General features: G+C 35.6%; 1 pseudogene; it reads left to right on the top strand.

The window, feature by feature from the left end:
• Positions 1–330: 330 nt before the first annotated feature.
• LOC116858575 overlaps positions 331–6,830 on the top strand; it is a 56,956-nt pseudogene continuing 50,456 nt past the window's right edge.

Raw genomic sequence — 6,830 nt, 5'->3', positions numbered from 1 at the left:
TGAAAAATGCATAACAGTATAAGTAGTCAGATAGAATTGCACTAGTTTTACTAAAGCTAATAATGAAATTACTATGACTTTGAAAGGTGTATTTTTCAAGTTGCTTTTCTCTTAAAGATAATATCTTTTCTACCAAAGCCTAACTGCAGCAGATACTTTCCTTTGGAACACTTTCAATACATCTAAAGAACTGTTTACATCACAAAGAAATAGTTTATGGGTGGGGGATTCAAGATGGCACTATAGGAGGATTCCGAGTTCACCTTCTTCTACAGACACAACAAATACACAACTGCATATGGAGTAATTTTCTCAGAAAAGGCCCCGAAAATGAATGAACAGCGTCTCCACAATGAAAGACAAAGAACCAGCATTGAGATGGGTAGAAGTGGTAGAAACAAGGTCTTGCTGAAAGAAGAAAAATCAGGTACAGCAATCCTCAATTGTGGAGGGATTTCAAGAACATAGAACTTCTCCCTGAAGAGCAAGGGGTTGGCTTACCACAGTAGGCACTCCAACCCTTAGATCACAAGAGAGATGAGCCCACAAAAATCTGGGCTTTGAAAACCAACAGCAAAACCATAGAGCTATAGGGAAAGGAGGAAACACTCCTTTCCCTCATGCATAGTCTCATGCATAGTCTCAGGGCTCATGCATAGTCTCACTTGCCCTGAGACTCAGTGCTAATACACTAGTTGGAAAAACATCCAGAATATAGGCGAAGGAGACCCACTTACTATTGCTGGGGTGTCTCCCAGAGAGGCAGGAAACTGTTGGGATCCTCCCTATGGACAGAGAAACTGTCCAGTGCCATTCCTGCAGCAGAATCTACCTTGTTAGTGCCCATGTCAGTGGGTGCCATCTTGGAATTCTCACTTTAACTTACTAATGCTGGTAGGGTGCCCCATTTATATCCCTGCCCAACAGCCACAGCCATGACAGCTACCACTGTGAGTCTCAGCCAGCTGGTCTGGAGGTAGAGACCCACCCACCACTAGAGCTGCAGTAGACAGGGCAACCAGCAAGCTGAGATAGGAAGAGAGCTCTTCCCATCACTATAGCTGTAGCAGTGATGTTCTCCCCCTCCCCCTGGGTAGGGAGAGAACTCCACACATGACCACAGAAGCAGCACACTATACCAGCCTAGTCAGGCCAGGGGAGAACCCCTCCAGACTGCCACAGCCCAGCCAGCCAGATTGGGGGGAAGCCCCACCCACCTATCAGGATCCAGTCAATGACCTACCACAATAAGTGGATGCACACATATCACACAAGAAATGCCCATTGAAAACCTAGATCTGGTGACAAAGGGGAAAAATATACTTCTGGGTCCTGTGGGACATCACTTGCACAAAGCCACTCCTTTAATACTGGGAGAGGGAGTTGATTTGCCTAATACATAGAAACAAACACTTAGAGTCAAATTGAGGTATTTGCATTCTAAATTAAAAAATAACACAAAACTTCAGAAAAAGACCTTAGTGGAACTGAGATAAGTAATCTACCTGATAAAGAGTTTAAGGTACTGGCCATAAAGATAATCACCAAACTCTAGAGAATAATGAATGAATACAATGAAAATTTCAACAAAGAAAGAAAATACTAGACAATACCAATAAGAACTAAATAGTACAGTAACTGAAATGAAAAATGCACTAGAGGAAATCAGCAGATTAGGTGATACAAAATATTGGATTAGTGATCTATAAGACAAAGTCTGATTGGGGAATCACCCAATCAGAATAGCAAAAAGAAAAAAGAAGTAAAAAAACTATAAGGATCATTTAACAACATTAAGCAAGCTAAATTTGCGTTTAGGGCTTACAGAGGGAGAAAAGGAAGAAAGGGGGGCAAAACAATATTTGAAGGAGTAATGACTGAAAACTTGCCTAACCTGGGTAAGGAAACAGATATCCAGATCTAGGAAGCAGAGTCTCAAACAAAATGAACCCAAAGAGATTGATACCAAGACACAGTATAAATAAAATGGCAAAAGGATGGGGTGCCTGGGTGGCTCAGTCAGGTAAGTGTCTGCCTTTGGCTCAGGTCATGATCCTGGGGTCCTGGGACCAAGCCCCACATTGGGCTCCTACTCAGCAGGCTGTCTGCTTGTCCCTCTCCCTCTGCCCTTTCCCCCACTCATGCTCTCTCTCCCAAATAAATAAATAAGCTTTTTTAAAAATGGCAAAAGGTAAATATAAAGAGGGAATCATAATAGCAACAAGAGAAAAACAATTAGTTACATACAAGGAGACCCCCATGATGTTGTGAACTGATTTTTCAGCAGGTATTTTGTAGGATAGAAGACATGGCATGATATATTCAAAGTACTGAAAGACAAAACCTCACAATTCATATACTACCTAGCAAGGTTATAATTCTGAATCAAGGACAGATAAAGAGTTTCCCAGATGAGCAAAATTTAAAGGAGTTCATAAACACTAAACCAGGAAAGGTTAAAAGGACATAATCAAGTAGAAAAGTCCATAACTGGAAATAAGAAAATACATAAAAGAGCAATAATATAATAAAGGTAATGGACCAAAAACTTATAAAGCTAGTTAAAAGACAAAAGTAGTAAAATAAACTACAAGTATATATATATATATATATACACACACACACACACACACAGACCAAAATAGACTGATACATATACCATATATGTATATGTGTGCATATATATATAAATACATATACACTATGTATGTTATATATATATATATAATTTATAATTGATACACAAAAATGGCATGAAAGGAATCCAAATATTACAGTACAGAAAGGCATCAAAACACAAGTGAGGAGAGCAGAAAAGAAAGAACAGAGAAGAACTACAAAACAAAAAGAGAAAAATGGACAAAATGTCAGTAATTACATAACCATCAACAATTACTTTAAATTTGAATGGACTAAATTCTCCAATCAAAAGACCTAGGATGGCTAAATGGATACAAAATAAGACCAATCTATATGCTGCCTATAAGAGACTCACTTCAGCTATAAATGTATACACAGACTGAAAATTAAGAGAAGGAAAAAGATAATCCATGCAAATGGAAAATTTAAAAAAGCCAGTGTAGCAATAATTTATAACAGGTAAAATAGAAATTAAAACAAAGATGAACAGGAGACAAAGAATTGTGTTACATAATGATAAAGGTATCAATCCAACAAGAAGATATAAGAATTGTAAATATGTATGTGCTATGGTGAGTGCTGTGAAGTGTCTAAACCTGGCGATTCACAGGCCTGTACCCCTGGGGCTAATAATACATTATATGTTAATAAAAAATAAAAATTAAATTAAAAAAAGAATTATAAATATCTATGCAGCCAACACAGAAACATCTAAATATATAAAGCAAGTATTAATAGACATAAAGAGTAAAGTTGATAAGAATACAATAGTAGGGAACTTTTAATACCCACTGGCATTAATGGATAGATAATCCAGTCAGAAAATCAATAAGAAAACATTGGCCTTTACACAACATACCAAATGGGCTTAATAGATACATACAGAACATTCCATCCCTAAACAGCAAAATACACATTCTTTTCAAGTACACATGGAACATTCGCTAGGATAGACAACAAATTAAGCCACAAAACAAGTTTCTAAAGATTTAAGATTGAAATAACATTAAGCATTTTTTCTAGTCATAGCAGTATAAAACTACAAATCACCTACCAGAAAAAACGTGAAAAAAACAAACACATGGAGACTAAAAAACATTCTACTAAATCACCAATGAGTCAATAAAGATATCAAAGAGGAAAGTGAAAAATATCTTGTGACAAATGAAAACAGAAACATAATGTTTCAAAATTATGGACATCAGTAAAAGTAGTTCTAAGAGAGAAGTTCATAGTCATACAGGCTTACCTTACAGAAAAAGAAAAACTCAAATAAATGATCTAAGTTTACACCACATGTAAAGGAACTAGAAAAGGAAGAACAAACAAAATCCAAAGTTAGTGGGAGGAAGAAAATAACAGATCAGAATGAAAATCAATGAACTAGGGACAAAAAAAAAAAAGATAATGAAAATAAGAGCTAGTTCTATTAAAAGATAAAACTGATAGACTTTTAGCCAGACTCATCAAGAAAAAGAGATGGCCCAAATAAATAAAATCAGAAATAAAAAAAAGCTACAACTTATACTCAGAAATATAAAGGATTATAAGGGACAATTTTAACAATATGTCAACAAATTGGACAACCTAAGAAGAAATGGATACATTCCTAGAAACATATGATCTTCCAAGATAAAATCATGAAGAAATAGAAAATCTGAGTGCACCGAACACTAATAATGAAATTAAATCAATAATCAAAAACTTTCCAACAAACAAAAGTCCAATACATAACACTGTTACAGGTGAATTCTATTAAACATTTAAGGAAGAGATAATATCTGCCTTTCTCAAATTATTCCAAAAAATTGATGAGGTTGAAATAGTTCCAAACTCATTTTATGAAGCCAGCATTACTCTGATACTAAAAACAGAGGAAAACACTACAAAATTAAAAAAAAAAAAAAGAAAGAAAGAAAATTACAGCCAATATCACTGGTGAGTATAGACAGAAAATCCTCAACAAGGCACTAGCACACCAAACTCAACAATACTTTAAAAGGATCAACTACACCATGATCCAGTGGGATATATTCTAGGAATGCCAAGATGGTTTAACATTCCAAATCAAATACTGTGATAGACCATATTAACAAAACAAAGGATAAAAGTAATATGATCATTTTAATAGATGCACTAACACATTAGACAAAATTCAACATTAATTCATGATTAAAAACTCACAACAAAGTGGCTTTTGAGGAAACATACTTCAACTCAATAAAGGCCATAAATGACAAATACAAAGCTAACATCATTGTCAATGGTGAAAGACTGAAAGTTTTTCTTCTAAGATCATGATGAAGACATGGATGCTCAGTCTCACCACTTCTATCCAATGCAGTATTTTAAATCCTAGCCACAGCAATTAAGCAAGCAAACACATAGAACCCATCAAAATTAGAAAAGAAGCAAAACTCTCACTATATGCAGATGACATGATACTATATACAGAAAACCATCATAAAGGATGAATACCCAGCTTTTGCATCAACATGGACGGGACTGGAGGAGATTATGCTAAGTGAACTAAGTCAAGCAGAGAAAGTCAATCATCATATGGTTTCACTTGTGGAACTTAAGGAATAACATGGAGGACATTAGGAGAAGGAAGGCAAAAATGAAAGGGGAGATTTGAAGGGGGAGACAAACCATGAGAGACTATGGACTCTGGGCAATAAACTGAGGGGTTTAGAGCAGAGAAGGGTGGGGTGATGGTTTGGCTCAGTGATGGGTATTAAGGAGGGCACATATTGCATTTAGCACTGGGTGTTATATGCAAACAATGAATCTTGGAACCCTACATCAAGAACTAATGATGTACTTACTACATGGTGACCAACACAAGATAATAATAATAAAATAAGATGAACAGTGAAAAAAAGAAAACCCTGAGGACTCCACTAAAAACTATTAAACCTAATAAATGAGTTCAGTAAAGTTAAGGATACCAAATTAATATACATAAATATGTTGCATTTCTATACACTGAAAATGAACTATAGAAAGAGAAATTGAGAAAACAATCTCATTTACAATTGCATCAAAAAGAATAAAATACATAAGAATAAATTTAATCAAGTTGATGGAAAACCTTTAATCTGAAAACTAAGACACAGATGAAAGAATTGAAGAAGACACATATAAATGGAAAGAATTACTGTGTTCATAGATTGGGAAAATTAATAATGTCAAAATGTTCGTACTACCTAAAGCAATCTATAATCTCAATTCAGTCCCCATGAAAATGTCAATGGCATTTTTCACAGAACTAAAACAAATAATTTTAAAAATTTGTATGGGATGACAAAAGAACCCCAAATAACCAAAGCAATCTTGAGAAAGAACAAAGCTAGAAGTATCATACTTCCAGATTTCAAGACATATTACAATTCTGTAGTAGTCCTCAAAACAGTATGGTACTGGCACACATAGACATGTAGATCACTGGATGAGGAGAGCCCAAAATAAACACATGCTTATATGATCAGTTAACTTACAACAAAGGAAATAAGAATACACAATGGGAAAAAAAGACTATACAGCTACATGGGAAAGAATAAAATTGAAACACTTTTTTTTTTTTTTTTTACAGATTTTATTTATTTATTTGAGAGAGAGACAGAGCAGGGAGGAGGCAGAGGGAGAGGCAGACCCCCTGTTCAGCAGGGAGCCTGATGCCGGGCTTGATTGCAAAACCCTGAGATCATGAGCTGAGCTGAAGGCAGACACTTAAACAACTGAGCCACTGACATGCCCTGGATCACTTTCTTATACTATATAGAAAAGTAAGCTCAAAATGGGTTAAAGACTTAAATGTCTTTACATAGTTGTTTCTTTTTTTTTTTTTTAAGATTCTATTTATTTATTTGCCAGACAGAGATCACAAGTAGGCAGAGAGGCAGGCAGAGAGAGAGGAGGAAGCAGGCTCCCGCTGCACAGAGAGCTCCATATGGGGCTTGATCGCAGGACCCTGGGATCATGACCTGAGCCGAAGTCAGAGGCTTTAACCCACTGAGCCACCCAGGTGCCCCTTAAATGTCTTTAACTTAAATGTAAATGTAAGTTAAACTTAAATATAACACCTGAATCCATATAACTCAAGGAAAAAAAAAACATAAGCAAGAAGCTCAGTAACATCAATCTGAGCAATATTTTTTAAAAATCTTTCTCATTAGGTAAGGACAAAA

The sequence above is a fragment of the Lontra canadensis genome, unplaced genomic scaffold (assembly GCF_010015895.1).
Source record: "Lontra canadensis isolate GAN:19392208 unplaced genomic scaffold, GSC_riverotter_1.0 scaffold139, whole genome shotgun sequence".
NCBI lineage: Eukaryota > Metazoa > Chordata > Mammalia > Carnivora > Mustelidae > Lontra > Lontra canadensis.
Note: the sequence above shows the minus strand (reverse complement) of the source record. Positions and strands in the feature narration are given on the sequence as shown.